The sequence below is a fragment of the Canis lupus genome, chromosome X (assembly GCF_048164855.1).
Source record: "Canis lupus baileyi chromosome X, mCanLup2.hap1, whole genome shotgun sequence".
NCBI lineage: Eukaryota > Metazoa > Chordata > Mammalia > Carnivora > Canidae > Canis > Canis lupus.
This window is the reverse complement of record NC_132876.1, coordinates 17,034,198-17,057,346: the sequence shown is the minus strand read 5'-3', so window position 1 is coordinate 17,057,346 and position 23,149 is coordinate 17,034,198. Positions and strand designations below refer to the sequence as shown.

The following is a 23,149-nucleotide window of genomic DNA, read 5'->3' as shown; positions in this document are numbered from 1 at the left end:
TCTCTTCTGCCCTCTGGAGGCCATGTGGGAACATGACATGCAAGGATTCCCTGTGAAAAGGAGAGCCAAGGTCTCGCTGTGGTTACTAGAAGACAAGTCTTTAACCCCTGCCCCCAGCCTCCCAAAGCCTGAACTTGTAGAGGTGGGGAGCAGACCAAGAAGGCAGGAAGGTACTAGCAGGGTCAGGTGTGAGGGAGGAGGCTCTTCCAGTTCCTCAAGCACAGAACCTATTTTCTTAGAGCCCAGGATGCATTAAATCCCACCTCCAGGAAAGATCAATCCCAGAAGGGTGAGTAAAATGAAATAGTCTATCAAGGCTAGTGTGTGGGGGATGGGTTCGGGTTGGAAGTTTAAGTTGGGTTGACACGGAACTGGGGTGCCCAAGCATTTGTGACAGTGCATAAAATCGTTCTCCAAGTATGATAACATTTTAACTCTGCACCTGCCCTGCTAGTAGTGATAATGGTCTGTCTCCTGTTCAGTGAGTACCTCATGTGTGTGAGGCCCTGGTGAGTGCTTTTCCACGCGCTGCCCTCTTGCTCACCATTGTGAGGCTCAGAGAGGTTTTACAGCTATTATGAGGCAGGGCAGGTGTTGAAGCCCAGGCAGTCTAGTCTGACTCTGGCCCCCTCGTGTGAACAGCTGTGCCATGCTGCGTTCTCACTACGGTTGCATGAGAGGGTGTGGCACCTTCTAGAAACAGTGAGTTCCGTGAGACTGAGTTATGGGGAGTGGGAAAGGAGACTGGGCTATGCCTTTTGTGTGTATGTGTACATGCCCTGCTGAGTACCATCAGGAAAGAAAGGTGGGGTTTCTGTCCCTGCCAAGGAGACAAAGACACTTCAGGTTCTGCAGGACAAGTGAGATACAACACAAAATATGTCATATATATTCATAGGACAGAATGTGAAAATACTGGCTCCAGGTAAATAGAGGTGGGAAGAGGACTAGAAGGTGTCTTTTGGAAGTTCATCACTTTCAGACATGTGCTTTCTTGAAAGCTAGCTCTGGGCTTTTGATCTGGCAGACAGGAACCTGTCCCAAAGTCAGCATTGTTGTCCAGCTTGAGTTTCGAAATGTTGTCTTCAACATGACAGTTATCATTAAGATCTCTACACAGATGAACCCATTAGCCTATTGAACTAACTGGACTAGCTACTTCTTTTCCAGCACGCTCTTTCCAAAATCTCTCACCCCTTCCTGTTTGGTAATCAGCCCAGAAATGATTGGTTGGGGGCGGGAGGTGGACATTCATGAGCCTGGTTATAATCCATGGTTTATGTTTGCCATGCCTTGTTTCATAGATACTTCTTTAAAAAAAAGAAAACCCTTGTTTGTTTGTTTGTTTGTTTGTTTGTTTTAGAGAATTCAGGGGGAGAAGCAGAAGGAGAGGGAGAGAGAGCCCTGTGTCAGACCCACCCCCCGCAATCTTGATCTCATGACCCTGAGATCCTGACCCAAGCCCAAACCAAGAGTTGGAGGCTTAGCCAACTGTGCCACCCAGACATCACTCCATAGATAGTTCTTGAGAGCCTCCTGGGTGTTGACCAGGCACTATTCCAGGCATGGAGCTAGAGGAGTGAACAGACCAGATGGGGGCCCTCCTCTCAGGGAGCCATTGTTTGCTCACATCTCATTTGCTCATGTACATGTCACAGTTGATGTACAAGGGCTCTTGGTCTGAGTTTCAGGATTTCACACACCTCCTTTCTCCTTAGCCCTAGCCCACCCTTCTGAATTGGGGGCAGGGATAAGGCATTGAGTTGCCTCTCGGGAGGCCTCAAGGGTACAACCAGGGCAGCATGTCAGAGGACTGCCTTTGCTTAGGTGATGGGAAAAGCACTGGGCACACCTGTTTCCTAGTGATGTGGTGGGGGGGCCCTCCGCGCTGGGCAGGGCATAAGCCTGCTGCCAGCCCTCATCCTAATGTGGTTGTTGATTGGAGTTAACTTAAGTGGTCACATGGCACCTTGTCTCCATGGCAACACCTCTAAATATTCCTCTGGTGACTTGTGCTCTACATTCTGCCTGGATCTGAGCCCTCCTGTGGCAAAATATTCTAAAGATGTTAAAAGAGGGGGGAAAAGGGCTCAACTAATAAATCTATTCTAAACGACTGAATCATTTGTTTTGATTACCCGGATGATTGCCAAATGTTAATTTAAAACTGAAATAGGCCATGAGCTCACTGTGCTAACAATGCTGAGTGTTTGAGCTAATACAGCCTGATGATGAGGGGGCCAAATCCACCACTGGTACAAATGTTATATGATAAACAGACATTGGGGAAATATGCGGAACATCTTGGCAGTTTAAGGGTTGTAAATACAAAGTAGAATGTGTTACTGTGAGCCATTTCAAAGGAATTAGACTTTGAGGTTGATTTTGTTTTGTTTTTTGCTAGGTTTTTTTTTTGGGGGGGTGTTTTGTTTTGTTTTTAGGATTTCTTAACTTTTCTTCTGAAATGGTAACTTTGTATCTTGCTTCTCATTTTTTCCTAACTTAGGCACATTGGAACTTGTCCACTGTGTCGAGCCCTTGCTGACTACATCCCAGTCTCCACACATCCAGTGTGAGGTAAGCTTTACTGATTGCCACAAATTTGAACACTGATCTTCAGCCTTCCGATTGTCAATGTTGGGGTCGATGCTGTATTTTTTTAAAAACTATATTTGTATAGTAGATTGAAGAGGATTCATTTTAACTGACCCAACCGGTATCCCTGCTTATCCTAAATATTAGCTCACTGGGGAATGTCTTTTCGGGGGAGGGGGTGGAATTCTCAATTGCTTTTAATTTGGTGGCATGAAAAGTGAATGTGCCAAGCACAGCAGAACTGTTCAAAGGTCTGCCTGAGGATAAAGAAGTGCTCATGCCCCAGCGTGGACAGTAGGGAGCAGGGAAGCTCCATGGAGCCGAAGTGGCATTGAGGAAAGAGATCGCTGCCCAGGCAACCACGTGAGAGGGGCAGGCTGACCCAGTCAGCCGTCCCCAGTCAGCCATCCAGGATCTTCGTGCCCCGGGGTGCAAAGAGCCAAGGTGTACACTGCCCCCGCAAGATCTGGGGTAGATCTGGGATAGGAGCGCCAGAGAGGGCTTCCATGTGAACAGCCAGATTGAGTAACCCCTTCACGTAGCAAATGTCTGACGGGTATCCCGGGTCTTCTTCATTTAGCCACAGGGCTTGCATAGGACTGTGATGATTTAGGATTCCTCGGCACTCTCCCAGAGAGGCGGGACATTCAACGTTGTGAATCTCAAAGATGGTTCATCCAGGCCCAGCCAGGCCTAGCATCAGGGTCCCTGGACTTTTCTGCCCTCCCCTCCTCTCTACTACACTCCTCTCCCTACTCATCTCACATTCGATGTGGGCCCTTGATTTCTATGAGGGTCAAGGCTCACTAGCTGGCTGTAGTTGTTCCTCTCACACCTACTTGATGCAGAATGCTTCACGTTTTGAAATATATGAATTCATACCTTAAAGGATAAAAAAAGTAGGACGGATTTTTCGGAGTGTTTAATCTGAATTTTGTCAGTTTCCTCAATTACATAGAAGCTGGAAGCTCTTCCCAGGGCCTGGAGCTTCCAACTGACCCAAAGACAAAAGCTTCAGCAGTGTCTCAGCCGGGAGTGCTTCACTCTGCCATCCGAGGGCTTAGACTCTGCCATCTGAGGGTCTCAGCCCTGCTGTGCCTGTCACCTCTAGCCTTTACCCAAAATGGTGGTTTTCAAACTTTTCTCTTTTTTTTTGGAATGATAGAAACCTGTCTTCAGGGACACCTGGGTGGCTCAGCGGTTGAGTGTCTGCCTTTGGCTCAGGTTGTGATCCCTGGGTCCCAGGATCAAGTCCCACATTGGGCTCCCCATAGGGAGCCTGCTTCTCCTTCTGCCTTTGTCTCTGCCTCTCTGTGTCTCTCATGAATAAATAAATTCTTTTTAAAAAAAAAGTTTAAAAAAAAAGGAACCTGTCTTCAAATAAAATCTTAGGCCTTCCCCCCAGTAGGGAACACCAGAGCAGAGCCGTGACCCTCACCATCCTCTGAGGAACCCGAGGGCAGCTGGAAGCAGGGTGCTCTGTCTAAAGAGCAGAGATAACAGCCCTGTAGCCCCTTCACAGTCCTTGCCTGTATTTTCCCACACCAACAGAGACTAGATTATTTAAGGAGGTCCACAGAGGGGCCTATCCCATCGACTTGGTGGCCAGTCTACAACTCTTACACACTTCATCAGGAGGAAGCTTCTGTAGAAGCGATGTATATTCTCAGAATGATCCATTTGCATTGGAGGTGTTTGAGTACATACTTCAAGTGGTTTTGTGATATTAAACCACCCCAGTGACATCTTTAATTTAACCTCAACTTAGCACCCGTAGGTTTCCTTTGAGAGCAGTGAGTTTTTCAGGTGACTCAATGGAATGTGTTGAATGCAGTTTCTCTGTAGTGGGAGTCTATAGGCTTGACATGAAGCCATGCCGCGGTCACGATGCAGCTGTATCTTGTGACCGTCCTTCATTTATCCAGCCCTACTATGTATTAGGCCAGAAATGTAGGCGTGGGCCAAAGAAAAAGAATAATACATTTTGGTCTGATACCCTTTAAGTGTAGGAAGGGCATCCCTAGTTGCTTTTCCTATTTGCAGATGGGGAAGCCAAAAATTGATTTTCCTTTTTTAATTAGATTACCCAGCATTGAGTAGGCTCAGATGGGTTCAGGGGCGCAGTTCAAAGTCCCTGTCGCCAGTCTGCTCTTTGAGCCTGTGATTTATGCCAACCTCTGGCTAGGCATGTGAAAATAATGAAGTATGCGAGCATAGTCCCGGGATACAGCTGAGCCTGGAACCCACATGCCTACAAAATGAAAGCAAATGTAAATTATGTATTTCGTACTCTATTTTTTTAAGTTTGCTTGGAACAGTTGAACAGTTTAGAAAATGTACTTAGTGGCTTTCACAGGAGGATATTTTATTTTCTAAATGATAATGAATACTAACTTAGGTTTATTACAGCATTTATCACAGGTAAACTTTATCATTCAAGAACTTGAAATTATTTCACTTGGCCACCTTTTAATTATGTAATTAACTTGGAACAAAAACTTAAACCCAACATAATTCTTTTTTTAAAGTTTTTATTTATTTATTCATTCACTCATTTATTCAAGTCATCTCTACACCCAGCGTGGGGCTTGAACTCACAACCTAGAGATCAAGAGTCACACACTCCTCTGACTGAGCCAGCCAGGTGCCCCAAACCCAACATAATTCTTAACACACCCATCTGCTGGGTATTCTGTGTTTGTTTCTGTAGTAGTGACAACGTTGTTAATGAATTAAACATGTATTTCACATCTAGGAAATATTTGTATCACTGACATATGGTCACTCTCATTATTGATTTGGCAGTTTGTAATATTCACAAAACAAAAATTTAAAATATAGTAGTCATAGTGATTTGGTTTGTACCATTTATATTGATGTGACCTCTCTTCTTGGTACACTAACAAGTAAGCATGAAAATCAGCACAGATGGGTTACACAAGCTTAAAGAATTTGGAAATCATCAGTCTAGAGCCAAGGTCTCAAACTGGTGGGCTGAATCTGGCACACAGAGGTGTTCTTTTAAAATTTTAAGTGAATTGCCAGCATTTAAAAATTGAGAGATTTCACATGTTTTAAAAACCCAGACTTGCAGCTTCTCTTGAAATATCAGAAGATCTGGCAACATTGAGCCTGCATTCCTGTTGGGCAACACTCAGCTGAAGAGCCAAGTAGCTGCTGTGTCTTCAGACGGAGCACGAACTCTGAATTTTGTCAGAGACCTCACCACTCTCTAAGGACAGGGATTGGTGGCCGTTATCTGAATGTTTTGCTCATTTTTAAGACCTGCTTGCCTCTTAAAGGCATGTGAGTTTTCACCCTCAGGTATATAGAAATTGAGGCTACAGTCTTAGAGCTATCCTTTCTCTCAAAGTACTGGCTTTTCATTTTCAGGTATATGATGTTGGATGATACTCATTTTAACTTAAGTATGTGCATTAAGAGGGTTGAAGTTTGGAGTGCCTGGCTGGTTCAGTCAGTAGAGCATGGGACTCTTGATCTTGGATGAGTCTGAGCCCCATGTTGGGTGTAGAGATCGTTTCCAGAAAAAGGGTTGAGGCTAAACATTTGAGGAAAGAGCTACCTTCTGATGGTTTCTGATTAAGAGAAGGAGCATCAACAGAGTTTGGAGGATTCCTGTGGTCTTTACCCCAGCTTTTCTCAAACTTTCATGTGTGGCTTCTAACACAGGAGGTCTGGTGTTGGGCCTGAGATTGCACAAGTGCAATAAGGGCTGAATTATATCACTGCTAGTCTGAGGACCCATGTCCCTTTGAGTAGCAAGGGGACTCAACCCTAAAGCAGTTCTAAGAAAAAGCAGTCATGCACTGATGTTTCTACATATCTTTTTCTTTGGCCCAAGAAAGAGAAGCAGATCTTAGGCAGGCTATTTGTGGTCAATAGGTAAACCTGAGTTCACTTCTATCTAGTTCACGTCTACCAGTAGGGTAAGTTTAGAAAGTTGGTTGGTTGGTTGGTTGGTTGATTTATTATTTATTTATTTATTTATTTATTTATTTATTTATTTATTTATTTATTTGAGATGAGGAGGGGCAGAAGAGAGGGACAGAATCCCAAGTAGACTCCCTGCTGAGTGTGGAGCCTGACACAGGGCTTGATGTGGGGCTTGATCTTCCAGTGCTGCAATCACTACCCTAGCTGAAATTGAGCTGGATGCTTAACTGACTGAGCAACCCCGGCATTGCAAAAGCCAATTGTTTTTAATGCAACATAGCCATTGAAAAGATAAATTTAATTTTAATTTTAAAACTTGCTTTAGGGCAGCCCGGGTGGTTCAGCGGTTTGGCGCCACCTTCGGTCCAGTGTGTGATCCTGGAGACCTGGGATTGAGTCCCGCGTCGGGCTCCCTGCATGGAGCCTGCTTCTCCCTCTGTCTGTGTCTCTGCCTCTCTCTATCCTCTCTGTCTCTCATGAATAAATAAATAAATTGTTAAAAAAATAAAAAATAAAACTTGCTTTAAATGAAGTACTTAGAGTAAAACAGCTACACATGTTTTTTTTTAAAAGATTTTTTTATTTATTCATAGAGACACACAGACAGAGGGGCAGAGACACAGACAGAGGGAGAAGCAGACTCCATGCAGGAAGCCTGACGTGGGACTCAATCCTGGGTCTCCAGGATCACACCCTAGGCTGCAGGCAGTGCTAAACCGCTACGCCACCAGGGCTGCCCAACAGCTACATATGTTAAAGCTCGAGAATTGTAAAGTAGGAATGAGGGCTATTAGTTTTGTAATTATAGAAGAATATATTTATGATACGCTGAGAAAACTTATAAATAAGACCACAGAAAATAGGACAATTCTCAAGTCCCTGGATAAATGATAGCCTTGTAAGCTATAAAATGATAGAAATAGAAAGGTAGAGTATCAACAGACTCCCAATATATAAAAATTTTCTGAGAGAGTTGATCTTCAGTGTTCTTTCCACTCACAAAAAGCGAGAACTCTGAGATGGTAGATATGTTAACTAAGTTGATTGTGGTAATCAGCTCACAGTGTATATGCATGTCAAATCATTATGTTGCTTACCTTCAGTGTGTACAATTTTTGTTAATTAAACCTCAGTAGCATCAGGGCAAAAATAATGAAAACATACCAGGAAAAGTTTGTGATGCATTTGATAAGATAATTAATTTCCATATTATGCACAGAGCTCATATAGTTATAAAGCCTGGTGCTTGCCTGGAGTATGGTAGATGCAGCCTAGCTGTTGGCTGAATGTATTCTCCAGTAGGTAGAAGGGTAAAAGATGTGCACGTTATATCACAAAGTGAATAAACGCATGGAAAAATGTTCAGCCCCATTGGTATGCAAAGATAAAGCATATTCAGACATAAAGAAGGTAGGTATATTTTTCATCTAATTAAGTTGACAGGAAAGGAAGCCTAGTACTAATATGGCTGGTTACCTTGAAATTGAGAAATCCTTCTTCACTGCTGGTAGCACTGTAAATTGGAAATGAGCCTTTTGGAACAGTATTTGGCAATTTATGGCCAAAGTCACAAAGATTGGTACCACTTGACCCAGTAATCCTATTTTGGGAAATGTTTTCTAAGAAACAAATTGTTCTAAGAGAAGAAAATAAAAGGTATATGTTACAGGTATTTATCATGGTGGAATTTGCATGGACAATAAGTTAGAAAGAATTTAAGTGTGTCCAACATTAGAAAAGTGCTTTGTGTACTCTAGAAAGATTCTTGGTTATGTAATTATGATATATCTATGTGGTGGAATTCCATGAATCTGCTCACAATTATCATCTTGATGCTTGCAGACCAGATGAAAGAATTGTATAATATGGCCTTGCCAAAAAATGCACAATGCAAAATTGTTTATGTGCTGTGATGACAGCCTTGTCAAGTGCGGTGTGCATGTGGACAAGAGCTAGATGTAACACTTCCTTGGAGGTTTTAAACTATATTATGGTCCTGTGGATTGTGCATTGTACCAGAAGTCTGTGGCTCACTCAGGGATTGAGACCTTCGGCTTTTACCACCTCACCTTCATGTCACCAGTGGTTGGTGTTGAGTAAATGACTATGAGACGATGAGATGTGACAAGGACTCCAGCCTGGAGCTTAGACCAGATGTTAGAGTTCCTACTTATTCCTTGGTTCTAGTTCCTGCTTGCTCCTTGGTTCCATTATCCTGAGCTCCCTTTTTTCTTCTCTTTTCCCATTTTTTTAAAATTTTTTTTATTTGTTTATGATAGTCACAGAGAGAGAGAGAGAGGCAGAGACACAGGCAGAGGGAGAAGCAGGCTCCATGCACCGGGAGCCCGATGTGGGATTTGATCCCGGGTCTCCAGGACCGCGCCCTGGGCCAAAGGCAGGCGCTAAACCGCTGCGCCACCCAGGGATCCCTCTTTTCCCATTTTTCATCTGTGTTCTGTGGTTGATAGAAAGGCATTGTGGCATCCCACATGACAAACAATCTTTGTCCCCAAGGTTTTCCGTAACATGTAGTAGTGGCCAGGGATGAACCTCTCTGTCTGAAGGCACTATGCACACTCAGGTAGTGCCTTGTGGAGCCATAATGCCAGGGCAATGCCAATTTCATCTTCTGGTGGCATTTAACCAGGTAACCAAAATCTCTTCTCTTGTCCTGAGCCTTTGTACAGCATCTCCTCCCCTCCAGCTCTTTTTCATGTGTCAGATATACTTGTTTCCCTGCTGTAAGTATACTTTTCGCCTTTAATTAGGTCAGTTACTTCATGTCTGTTTTTCTTTTCTGACATGGTTTCCTCTGGCCTGAGCGCCACATATTTTCCCCATATGTCATTGCCTCTGGAGCTTCATGTTGCAATCATCGTTCAAGGGGAACAGAGAGCACATTACTGAGGGGGGGGGAGGTGGTTAGCTCTTGACTCTCTGCCTGCCCTTTGCCTGTATGAGCATTCCTGTTTCTTTCAGGCCCAGTTCTGTTTGGTTTTGTAGTCTTCCTTGTTAGTTATGTTTGGACGGAGAGATACTTAAGTAAAAATAATGGTAAGTCAGAGATCTGTCTGGCAAAGGTGCAACCCATTTGTTAAGGTTACTGGTTTATTTATCTCCCCTGTCTCTATGGTGACTAAGTCCGGCACTGGGATTTAATGGACTTAATTTTGACCTCTTGTACATGGCCTAGCTTTCCCAGCCTCCGACATAGAAGGAATTCATTTTCGCTGGAGGAGAGAAACTGCCTCACTTAGAGGAAGGGTCCTCTCGGGACTCTTGAAAAGTGGAATCCTCCAGAGCCTTGAATTCTTTGGCCGTCTTTAATTAGAGTTCATCTAGCACTCGGAAAGAAAGCTGAGGAGTCTTCTGGAGAAACCCGCACATACACACAACATTACTGATGGCCCCAGGAAATCATTTTCTTTTCATTGAAATAAAGTATTATGTAGTTAATGGGAATGAGTGGTCTGTAAGAACGTTTTATAAGAGAACCATGTGTAAGAATAGTAAACCAACGGGAAGGAATATGGGTTGGATGTGACACATTTTTTATGTTTTAAAAAGTACGTGTATGCATGTTTAAACCATATTTCAGAGTTTAAGCATATTTAACAGAAGTCCATAAGAAAGGTTGGGTTTGACAAGGATTCCCATGAAAGAAGCCAGATTTGGACACTGAAATTCAAGTCTAGCATTCCATTTGTATCCATTTGATGTGAAATGAAGGCATGAGGTGTCTGACCACCACGGTAGCTGGTGTCAAACAATCTTGGACTAAAGTTGGTTAAGGTGACCCATTAAAACTTTTGATCCTTTCCCATAGGATGCTTTGAGATTTAGAAGGACACTCTAGTTTTAGGAAGCCTAATGATTTATCTGTAATCCTGTCAGAGTGCTTAACTTTATTTAAGGCTTGTGTATACTGCCTTACACAGGCTTCTCATGGAGAATTCACCTGTTTGCAAGTCTTCATCTTCTCTAGGAACAAACTCACGTAAGTGAATTCTCTTTAAGACCAAAGCAAAGCAGCCCATCAGTGACTAACAAGCATTGCATATAGGCTGAGGTGGGAGGCATCAGACGTGTGTTGCATCCTTATTCCTAAATGAAATATTAGGGTTCAGATCTGTCATCAAATTCGGTTCAAGCCACATAGAAACTTGTGAACACTTATGTTTTTATTAAGATTTTTTAACGTTCTAAAACGCCATGGATGTGGAAGTTGTTTTAAGACTTTCTCTATCATCAACTCATCTATTAATAGGACAAAGACTTGAGAAGCCAACAACAGATGCTCGCCTGTAAAGAGATCCATACTTGGGAGATGAAGTTGGATAGTCACTAAATCCTAGGTTTGGAACTTCTTAAATTAAGGTCACAGCTCAATCATGTACATTTTATCATGGTTAGTACAATAAGCACAGCTGAGGTTAAAGCTTCGCAGACCTCAAACCCTGAAGGCTGAAACCCTTGATAATGCTATTGAGAAAGAGTAGCACTTTTATCCTCCTCATTATCACTGTCACCATCATTCTTATCCTATAAACCTTACATGATGAAAGCCCAGCATGGAGAACCATGCTAATACTAGTCATAATTTATTTTATTATTTCTTTCATTGTTAATTTTCCACTTTTGTTTAAACCACGCTAGGCATCAAATCAATTTAGCTAAAAAGGATGAACTCCAAAAATGTATTTAGAATAGCTGCCTCACTCTCCTACCTGGTGAGCCAGATGAGCTTCATGGTTCATATAGCATATCTTGGTGAGGGATATCCAGGTAGCAGGTGAAGAGTTAGTTCCTGTAACACTTCTTCCCCTAAGGAGTAAAGTAGTGCTCCTTAGGGAGTCCGTGGCCATCTCTTAAACCATGTGATATGTGTATATGGTAGGATCACTTTTATACATTCTTCAGGGCTATGAAATAGTAATTTACTTAAGATATACCCAGTGTTTCTTTTCCAGAACCAGTGGAGCTTTTTCTGTGGATTCTGGTGATGGGTTTGTGTACACAGCTGTCAGTGGACATGTGGTAGGGGATTCATAATTGATAGTGTCTTCTCCTCACTGAGGTTGTTCAAATGCTCACGAATTGAAGATGGTGAGTTCCACTCTTGGCATTGGGGTCACATGAGAGGTTTGAACCCAGAGACAGTACAGTGTGTTTCATCATTTTAGCCCTTTCTTTATGTACCCATAGAGGCATTTGACTTTACGTGGGACCTTGTCCAACTCCCTTGATCCCCTCCTGGGTGTTTTCCCTTTTTGTTACTGGGACTATTGAAGGCACAAAGAGGGTCAAGGATTTGACTGGGGCTGCCATCTAGTACGGTAGTTCCCCATTACCTGTGGTTTCGCTTTCTGGGGTTTCTGTTATCTACAATCAGCCATGGCCTAAAAGCAGGTGGTCCTCCTCCTGACATAGCATCAGAAGGCCAGAAGTAGCCTGATGCCCCATCATGGTGTTGTCTCTGCCCTTCGCCTTGCTTCATCTCAACGCAGAGGCATTTGACCTCACATCAGCAGCACACAGAGGAAGAGTGCACTACAGACCACATTCACGTAACCTTTATGACAGTATATTGTTATAATCGGTCTATTTTATTAGTAGTTTACTATTGGTTCTTGTTCATCTCTTACTTTGCCTAATTTACAAATGAAACTTTATCAAAGCTGTGTCCATCCAGGAAAGAACACTGCATTGTGATCGGTATTGTCAGTGGCTTCAGGCATCCACAGGGGATCCTTGGAACGGATCCCCCTGGGAGTGAGGGGGCAAAGCTGTCCTCTGCTTTCCCCAGGAGACTGGAAGCTCCTTTGCAGTGGCAATACTGATGTTTTCTCTGACGTCCTCTGTGTCGTCTGTGATTCAGTGCTTAGAGGCTTTGCAAGCAGTCACTAGAGAAACAGTTAATTGAATGAAGGCTCTTCACGAATTAGAAGCCATAGAGAGCATGACCATGTTATCACTGGGGATTGCCCCAGGATCGTTGTTTGACTTCCTGTTCCTCTGATACCAGTATTCCTGATGTCACTGGAGCAGATTCTCAAATAGAACAGTCCCTCCTACTTCATTATAGCATGGCACCATTGTTTCCGAAATTTTGGTATGCAGTGCTTCAAATAGGCAGAAAAGTGGAAGCCAAAGTTGAAGGAGATGTTTTTATGCCCACTACCCAGATTCTACAATTTAACATTTCACTTTGTGTGCTGTTTGACATATTCTTCCATGCATTAGGCTATCTTCATTTTTGTATGCATTTCAGAGTAAACCACCAGCATCCATATACTTCACCCCTGAACACTTCAGTGTGCATGTCATTATGTGGTTTCAGTTTTGACCTTCTTAGAGCTGCTTTCAGATTTTTTTAAGATTTATTTATTTATTTATTTATTCATGAGAGACAGGGAGAGAGGCAGAGACGCAGGCAGAGGGAGAAGCAGGCTCCATGCAGGGAGCCTGATGTGGGACTCGATCCTGGGTCTCCAGGATCAGGCCCTGGGCTGAAGGCGTCGCTTAAACTGCTGAGCCACCTGGGCTGCCCTGCTTTCAGATTTTTAAGGTTCTGGCATTTGTGTTGGCGAAGCCTAAGAAGAGATGGTAAGCTGAATGTGAAATAAGCTCCCTTTTCAGACTTAGGTGTCTCTGTTTGTTTTCTCACTATAGTGAGCATACAAACATGTACATATCACTGCCCCCTCTCCCCCACATTACACAGTCACATTATTTGTATTTATGAGATGTGGAATGCTAGCCGAGGACATAGAGTTGTGGGTCTCCTTTATATGAGGGAAAACTGGAGAATTGGGGTTGAGGAGAGTGGGGCAAAAGGTTAGAGCTAGGTCTGACAAGGGAAGGAGAAAGAGGTTCATTACCAGGAAGTGAGCAGTGTGCTACCACTTACACAGTCTAAGGAAGGCTCAGTGGCCATGTATATGACTCAGGAGGCCATGGATTTCATAAACCCTAATGATACAAGTACAAGGTCTTTCTGTTCTATGTTTTTCCAAGATTTTATTTTTAAGTAGTCTCTATGCCCAATGTGGAGGTCACTCACAACCTTGAGGTCAAGAGTCGTATGCTTTGGCAATTGAGTCAGCCAAGTGCCTGATGGGTGTTTGTCTATTCCAATGGTTTTCATATTATATTCCATGGGACCCTAGAATTCATAAAAATGTTGAGAGGTTTCACCAATGTTGGAATTATACTTTTCAAGGTGTATTGAACTATTAAAAAAAAACAAACAAAAAGCAACAGACATATTCAGTGGTACTTTGTAGTAGATTTTAACATACTGGAGAACACTTAAGGATTGACTTAAAAATAAGTAAAGGTTATTCATGTCAACCTAAAATAAAATTTTGGATAACACCTATCTGTCATCCATCAAAGCCAAGGTAATATTTCTGTTACGGGAATAAAGACAAAAGGTCTTCAGCAAGACCATTCCACTAAAGCCATGGTGTTAAGGCATTGGCCCGAGAAAGCTGAAGTTACAGTTTGGTTTCCAATTACCATGAGTGCTTAGCCATCTGTTATATTTAGATTTTTTTTTCCAGTACCTTTAGGAATCTGGAAACAGATGAGTATATGCTTTCAACTTGCAATGGCCATAAAAGGGGAAAGGTAGTTAAGTGACTGAAGGCTGGCTCCTGTGTCATCCCTTGGTTGGGGCCATGCGAGTGGATTGGGGAACCTTCTAGCTTAAACCCAAGTCTGGAGATGTACATGTGGAATATTTCCATTCATTAGGAGATGTTCAGGGCTTCTTGAATTATGCCCGAAAAGCTTTACAATGACTTTGGCAGATTTCCTTCAGATGGAGGCTACGGTAGTAACTTTAGTCCACTCATTCTGGATTGTAGCACATTCTGTGCTTGTAGTCTAAAGTACCTTTTGGAAGCCAGCACCTGCCTGTGTGTGGTTGCAGCTGTGTTTTAAAATGTTTGCTTCTCTATATTTTATTCTCCCCTAACATCTTTTGATGAAGATTTCCAAAGTTGAAGTGATTGTTGTGGTGCACACCTACATACCCATCATCTAGAATCTACCATTGACATTTTACTGTGTTTGTTTGATCACCATATCTACCCATCCCTCTGTCTATCCGTAAATTCATATTCTTTCTGGATGCATTTCAAAGTCAATGCAGTATATTTCACCAGTTAAGTAGCTTTATATAATTTACACACTTGGAGTCTGGCTTTTTGAACACTACACAAATGTGCATTAAATTGGCATAGAGTCCTATGAAAGATGTAAAATAAATGCTCAGTTTTACTGGGGAAAATTTTAGAAGACTTATTTTAAAAGTAACAGATTTTCTGGAATTCTGGCATGGTGTTGGAAAAGAATACTGGTGTATTTTTAAATCTGAACTTTCTCGTGACTCAGACATCACTGACCCCTAATAAAGAGGAGGGGGGGTTATCCCTGTAAATTTTGTTTTCATTGTTGAGACAGGAGCCAGATAACTTCCACTTCTTATAGAGAGGCAGGATCATCTTTAAAAATGTTATAAACAGCAAGTGTTGGTCCCTCCAACAAAATATATTTTATTTGGAAAGCAGAGAGAGGCAGTTAACCAAAGACCAAATTGGTCTACGCTGGATCTGATCCCAAGCCCTGGTGTCAAGGTGTTAAGTGCAAATTATTAAAAAAACATTCTTGTTACAATTGGAGCAGTGAGACCAGGATGGAGATGAAAGATTTGATTGTATGGCTTTTGCCCCTATTTGTACGGAAAGCACTCTACATTCTTGCAAAGCTGGGTTGTCGTTCCCTTTATTCTCAATCCCCAGAATCATGTCCAAACACTCTCCCTTGGTCCAGGGGGTTGGCTGGGTATATTTTCTTCTGGAAGTCTTCACTTGCACTCTTGCGTTAGCTGGCAGATCCTTAAAAGCATTTCCAAGCAGCTTTTCCCACTCCCCACAGGGGCTAATCCTGTAGCTTCCACTTCAGTTCCAACTGCTGTGTTCCTCATCTCTGACCTTCCAAGAAAAGTTAGTGTAGAAGAACAAAGAAAAGTTAGGATAGAAGATCTATGGGGCAGGGAGTAGGTGTGAGATGTGGGCGGAGAACTGAGTGGTTAAATGCTTTGAAAATGTGTCAGTAGACCACAAATAGGACCAAATGATGCATAGGGAGTTGTGAGAATTTGACCAAGCTCCTCGAAGAGTTATGGGTAGGGCACACTACCCTTCGAAACCCATGACAACTCATTGGCACCATAGAACAACATGTGTACTTTGGTCTCAGAAGAGACCATTAAGTCACAGAGGTTCATATTCCTCTCTACCACTGACTTTGCTATTTGACCTCAGAATGTGACGGGCCTGTTTGCTGCTGGTGGCATAAACACCCATCATGTAGCTAATGAACTGTCTGTGGTGTAACAGAACAGGTTACAACCCTATCTAGTTTTTGTTACAGCCCTAGCCTTTGAACACTTCATTAACATTTAGCTACTATCATGAGTCAAGTTTAATTTTTGAAAAGGGTTGCTCTGTGTACAAGTACATTATGTCCTGTGGCTCACGTGTGTAGTACCATCTTAATTAAATATTTCCACAGATCCATTGAGAAGATACATTTTTCTTCCTGCAAAATATATGTTTAAAACACATCGAAATTGAGGGTGCCTGGGTGGCTCAGTCAGTTAAGCGTCTGCCTTCGGCTCAGGTCATGATCTCAGAGTCCTGGGATCAAGCCCCACATTGGGCTCCCTGCTCAGCAGGGAGTCTGCTTCTTCCTCCCCGTCTGCCCCTCCCTGTTGCTTGGGTTTTTTTCTCCCTCTCTCTCAAATAAAATCTTTTTTAAAAACACATCAAAATTGATTAGACTATGTACTTATTGCTAGCAGAAAGGTGGACAGTTGTCTAGATTTATGATTAGGACAGGTGATAGGACTTGAGTTTCTATTCTTGGTTTGACCTCGCCCCTCTCACTTAAGGCAAGACACTTAATCTTTTTAATGTCTCGGTTTATCCCTGTATAACACCTGTAGCCTTCTTTCACGAAAACAGTACCTGGTTTATAGCCGATGGCATTTGAGGATGTGATACAGAATGTGGCATTGAGGTTCAAATGACTATGTAGAAATTATTTGTATGTTGAATGATGATCTTGACAAATTACTACTTACTACATTTAGAAAGTTACAGCTCTGGAGGGAATTGATATTTGATATTGTTGTCCTGTGTGTTCTAAGTTACCATCATAACAGTAGGAAATAAACCCTGTCTTGGCTGTGGCACAAAGAGATTAACTCACTTCTTCAAGTTGTTTCTAAACCTCCATCCCATTCCACAACAGAAATAAAAAGTTCTCCTTGTTTTCTTTACTTTTTCCAGGATAGAAGTCTTCAAACTAACCTTGGGGTAATTTTTTCTTTTGTTGAGTGTTTTCCAAATTACTCTCTTTGTGGAGATGGGAGGGTAAACCATGTCACTGACTTAAAGCAACCAAAATTGTCCCTCTACACATGTGCAGAGGGGTATGCCTTTCATTTGTAGATCAAAGCAAAGGGCCAAGATTATGTGGAGCTTGCCTATCATACATTTGTTCCCAGCTCCCTGTGTCTTTGCAGAGAATGAAATCGTAACAAAATACAAGAGGATTAAAGAGCTAGACCCTAAGTAAAAAGTGAAATACCCATATGACTTGTTTCTAAATTCTCTATACTGGGAAACATTGGCTAACAAGCAAGAGAAGCCCTGTCACAGAGGCCGGCAGTCTTTCCTCGATAATTGGCTCCTAGATTTTATGATGCGTGGTCAATGGGTGTATGTTTTTTTGTGACACTCGTAAGGTGTGAGTCTTGTGAGAACTTAGATCCACTTGAAAAAGGAGGAGACACTACCTGCTTGGGTCCAAAGCCTGATATAAGTTCGTATTTTTCTTTTCTTTTGACAAATCTGTCATTTCGATGTTACTTTTTGGTTCGTACAGTACCAGGGCACAGATAATTTAGTTTGGTTCCTACCACAATCCAATCGGAATAGCCAGACAGGGTTAATGGGTTAGGATTAATGTCCCCATCGTATCGATGAGGAAAGAAGATGCCGAGGATTCTCTCTGGGATTTCTGATCCCACGTCTGTTGTTCGTTCCTTGAGTTACAAAACAGTAAAGTCAACAAAACACTCCCTGGTCTTTTCATTAAATGGAAGCTTAAAATTCATTTCACTTTTATACTGTTGTTCTGTTTTTACAAAGTTAACTTGTAATTGGCTTTGCACTGGCTGAGTTCCTGAATTAATCTCTTCTCCACCCATTTCCTTACCAATACGATCATTTATGATCATTTATATGGGCCTCAGCATTGCTTTCTGCCATTGAGTAGATAGTTTGAAGCAAATGAAAATCAGTTTGGTTTTATAATTTTTATAATGTTCCTGGTTTGCCACACTGAGTTGCCACAGTGGTGTGACTGAGGATCCCTGTTTTAACATCTAACAAAAATAGCTGGCAGGTGTACTTCTTACATCTATTTGCATATATTATGCTGATTTATAAATGTCAGCCCTTTTTCCTGAAATCCCAAAAAGTTCACTTTGGAAGTGTGTGCTGTGAGATTGGAGTGTGGTACTGTGACATTTCTTTTTCCCATTTGGCCATAGCAGCGGGGAGGTGTGGTCTTAGGTTGGTAAGTCAGTGACAAGTAGAATACACATCATTTGGCCTGGGTGAGTTATGTGACTTTGGAAAAACAAGCACCCATTTCAGAAAAGACTGAATTTTTTTTTATTTTAAAAAGACTGACTTTTTTTGAGACTCCAGACATTGAGCTGCTCTTCTCCTTCAAAGAAGTACTCAGAGGGTTCATTTAAAACCCTGCTGCAGAGTTGAAAAATCTCTGACAGATTTCTGTAACGAACGAGGATGGTGTTTTGTTTTCCCAGCATGCAGTGTGAAGGTCAGACCTGTGACTCAGAGCTGGGCACCGTGGGAGTGGTATGCACCAGTGACATGTTCCCAGTCTAATCATCCGCCAAGGGCTTGTGCCTGGCTCAGGTCACTCCATTATAACCCCCAGCTGAGCAACCACTTTTCCTTTTTAAAAAGAGATAAAGAGGAGAACATGAACATTTGAAAACCAAATGCCATGTGTACTTTATGGCTTTTCAGCCTAAAGACTCAATGGACACTAAACACCTCCTCTGTGCTGGGATGCAGACCCTCAGTAGCCACTCAACTAGCACAGCGCGGCACTGTGTGAGCATATATGTATGTTGTCCGGATAAATGCTTGACTCAGTTTCTTGTTTTGTAATTCACTGGCGAGGCATCATGGTTTGGTGCAAAGAGCAGTAGACTTGGAATCACAAGCCACTTCCTGTCTGGGTGGCTTACTAACTCAGGGTAACCTTAGCATAGTTGGCTTGGGATTTCCAGACAGCATCTTCTCTGCCCGGACCAAAATAATCTGCCATTTCAGTAAGCTTTGATGGGTGCCACCCAATCCACTTGAGATCCTTTCATGGTTTTCCTTTCTCCCTCTTGCTCCCTCTAGTCCCTTGTAAAATCACAAGTCTTCCATGCATCCGACCTCTGCTGGGTATGAGAGGAAGGCAATCTGATGGAAGTAATTTACGAGTTTTATTAGTTGGTTCATTGTTTGTAATAACAGCCTGGAATCAAAGTGTCTGCCAGCGAGGAACTGACTGAGAATTGGGGGTATCTACACACTTGAACCCAGTGTACATTATATAAAAGTAGGAAGCTCTTTATGCACTACCACGCAAAATTCTCAAAAATGTATTAAATCCAAAGGCAAGGTATAGAAGGGTGTGTATAGTACATCACCATTATGTTTTTAAAAAGGGACAAAGAAAAACATACACAGTTACCTCTTTTCCTGGGCCCAGTGTCTCTGGAACTATAAGAAGACACTGGTACCATTGTTTACTAATGGAGGGAGGGAAGTAGGGGCCTGGGGATGGGCAGGAGAGGAAGACTTTTCACTATATACTCTTTTGTACCTTTCAGAAAAGCATTATAATATTTAAAAAATAAAATAAATCCATACAGAAAGAAAAGGATGTTCAGTGGCAGCATTATTCATAATAGCAAAAAAATAGAAACAGCTCCTGTGGGCCAATGAATGGGTGAATAAACAGGGTGTGGTGTATCCACACAATGGAATACGATCCGGCAGTAAAATACAATGAATGACTATACCTGTTACAACATGGCTGGAACTTTAAAAGAGCAGGCTTATCTAAAAGAAGGCAGGCACAAAAGGTCACACACATTGTATGGTCCCATTTGTATGAAGTGTCTAGAATAAGCAGAAAGTAGCAGAGTGGATGCCAGGGGCCTGGAGGAAAGGAGGGATAGGGAGTGACTGCTGATGGCCTCAAGGTGTCTTTCTTGGTGATAAACATGTTCTGGAATCAGATGAGGGTGATGGTTTCACAACTTTATGAAGATGCCACAAACCACCAAAGTGTATACTCTGCAAGAGTCAGTTTTATGGTGTATAAATCGTATCTTAATACATAAAATGGAAAGCAACTTGGCAGAGTCATGAACATGGAAACTTCAAGAAGCCATGTGAACATATAAAACAATGGATGAGGGCAGCCCAGGTGGCTCAGTGGTTTAGCACCGCCTTCAGCCCAGGGTGTGATCCTGGAGGCCCAGGATCAAGTCCCACGTCGGGCTTCCTGCATGGAGCCTGCTTCTCCCTCTGCCTTGTCTGTGCCTCTGTCTCTCTGTGTCTCTCATGAATAAATAAAATCTTAAAAAAATAAAACAATAAATGACTTCCTTAACATGTCCCCCCTAAGAAATATTTGCATTGTTAAATATTTCACATAGTGTCACTAATGACACCAGAGGACTTCCTGCTCTTTAGCTACTTTCACTGACACTCGCTGGTGATCTCATTTCATCGGGGAATGTTGGTAACCCAGATGAGGGAAGCCCTGATGGATATAAAGGACTTTCGGTATGTGGGATTGAGATGTTGTGACAGCTTTGAAAGGAGCCTCAGAGAATCATTTGGACCAGTCTGCACTTTTTCTCCTGTGCTCACTCAAGCCAAGTTTCCCCACACACCATCTTTCCTTGGGTCAGCTGCTGAGCCCTTCCTCTGAGTGGCCTAGTAAGATAAGGCTTTTAAAATATTTTATTTATTTATTTGAGAGAGAGAGAGCGGAGTGGGAAGGAGACAATCCAAAGACTCCCTGCTGAGTGTGGAGCCTGATGCAGGGCTCAATCCTATGACCCTGAGATCACAACTTCACCCAAAACCCAGAGTTAAATGCTTAACCAACTAAGCCACCCAGGCACCCCAAAGATATGTCTTTGAGATCCATGCCCTTGGCATTCATTCAGAATCAACTCACATAATATATACAGAACTAACCTATGTTATGGCCAGAGCTACTGTTTCTGATGGTATAGGTAGCCTCTTCTCATTGTTGATCTCCACAGGCCAACTTAAAATCAGAGATGCGATCCATGGTGGCCTGCCTCATTAAATAGTCCCATCAAAGCCAGCCTTTATTTGTTGTGTTGGAACGTCTAATCATCCATTGGGTTCACTGGGCCCTCACTTGGTTGGATGGATATAGGGAAAATCCATCCCTGTTCCAAGACTGAGCAGGTGACCTAGACCCTAGGAGGTCTTTTATTTTCACTAGAGGATCAAGAGAGCAAACTTCTTCCCCCTAGGAGTCCATCATCTGTTCCTAAACTGTCTGTGTCCATGCAGGACATGCAGCTCTGTCTTCTGGGCTGTCATGCTGCTAGAGGCTGAGTCCTCTGAATCCCTAGGATATGTAGAATTGTCCTAGTGGAGACAACTCATGCCCGTAACTCTTATAGTTGGGCTCTACCTCTTTTCCACATGTCCTCTGTGAACTGGTAAACTCAGAAAGAAATTTTTCTTTTGCGGGAATCTGCTGCCTAGGAATGCTCACCTGTAGAGTATAATTGGATAAATAGCAATATATCGTGCTTACAACAACCCTATTAACACAGGTGCCCCTGTTATCCCCATTCTGCAGAGGAGCAAACTGAATCACAGAGAAGTTAAGGAGAATTTTCTGGTGCACAACCAGTATGTGGTCCAGACGGGATTTCATTCTAGACGTTCTGGCTCAGGAGTCTGTGCCCCTTAACCATTACACTGTTCCCTTGAAACTTGAGAAAATAGATACACCTGTCTTAAACTCAGGGCCAATCCCATGCCGTCTATCTTTGAACGATGTTGGTTGTTCAGGCAGTCTCACACAAAAATTAAGATTTGAGTATCTTGCGCAGAAGCCCTCAGAAATTGTTATAGGCCTGTCTACACCCATTTGATCTACATTCCATCAAATGCGGTAGAGTCCTCGCCCTGGCTCCCGGTTTCCTCCTCCACACCTGAGACTGGCTGGGCTTATCTACTTGGTACATATTCACATGTTTGTTCGCCTTGATGATCACACTGCTTGAAAAGGAACAAGAAAGGTTGGGATTTGAGGCAAGGGGGATGTGATCTTTCCAAGTGTGTGACCTTCGGTGGCTTCTGCCATTCTAGCTGCAGAGTCCTTCTCGTGTTCTGCTTGCCGAACTCTGTGTTCCCGTCATTCTGTTCACATAGCCGCTGCCTGGCATGGGAGCGCATCACTTGCCTTCAAGAGCTTTGGAAGCGGTCACTTGTGCTCCTTGAGCGTCAGCTGTTGTAGGTGGACCCTTGGCCCCTCCATTGACCTGGACCTTCCCTCTCCTGGCCCGTCATCAGAGGCTCCTTCCCAGTCGCCTCAGCCAAAGTGTCTGGTCTGTGCCCAGACTCTTGCTGCAGCATGAGAGGATCCCTAGGGTGTTTCACCTGCAAATCACACATCTGTCCCTGAGTCTTGAGGTCCATCACCCAGACACCCAGCCTCTGCCGATGACTCTCTGAAGTCAAGGGGCCATAAACTGTTGTCCCAAGTTTTACAGTGTCATGAGTAAGGAACCCTTGCTGGAAGCAGTCTGATATGCAAGGGTCAAGGTGTCATGGTTCTGGGTGCTTGGGTTCTAGATGTGGAGCTGCTGATAAGGCAGTGAGGCAGGTCATGTCCCATCTCAAGGCTTTAGTTTTGCTGTCTGTCAAAGGGGGTTGGCTGGGCCAGGTGGTATGTAAGGTGGTTTCCAACACTGTCTTTATGGCATTTTGTGAAGGTGGCATCTCGCACAGACCCCGCCTGTAGCCTCTGTCCTCACCATGGACAGACTGACAGAGAAAATAAGCTGCCCTTTGGGGCAGTAAGGTCACGCCAGGGCACCGGCAAGATCACACTGGCCTTTACTCTGGTCCTGCTGTGGTGTTTTCAAGGCATAAGGCCTGACCTTCCAAACAGAATAGCTCTTTCCACAGAAAGCCATTCATGTTTGCTCTCTCAGACATGGATCACTGGGACCCGCCACCCTCCCGAGTCTGCCTGTAATGTATGCTTCGAATCCAGATTACGACACCACTCAGACAGAAGGATCATGGCCCTCGGGAAACTCGACAGGTGGGGACCAAGCGAGGCTTTCACCTTTCATGTCCTTTCACCCCTCCAGAAACCTGAGTTGCCCTCTCTGTCAACCCTGTTAACTACCGAAATGTAGACT

The 23,149-nt window shown here is 43.1% G+C and overlaps 1 protein-coding gene across 8 annotated transcripts in view; it reads left to right on the top strand.

Annotated features, from left to right (window-relative positions):
• FHL1 (four and a half LIM domains 1) overlaps positions 1–23,149 on the top strand; it is a 63,127-nt gene that overhangs the window by 20,697 nt on the left and 19,281 nt on the right. For 6 of the 8 annotated variants that reach the window (XM_072816646.1, XM_072816653.1, XM_072816656.1 and 3 more), the window contains exon 2: positions 2,507–2,577. The gene's annotated coding sequence lies outside the window, so the exon portion shown is untranslated. Of the gene's footprint in view, positions 1–679; positions 703–2,304; positions 2,379–2,506; positions 2,578–23,149 lie in introns of those variants that run through there. The other 2 variants (XM_072816649.1, XM_072816651.1) reach the window with 2 other exon arrangements.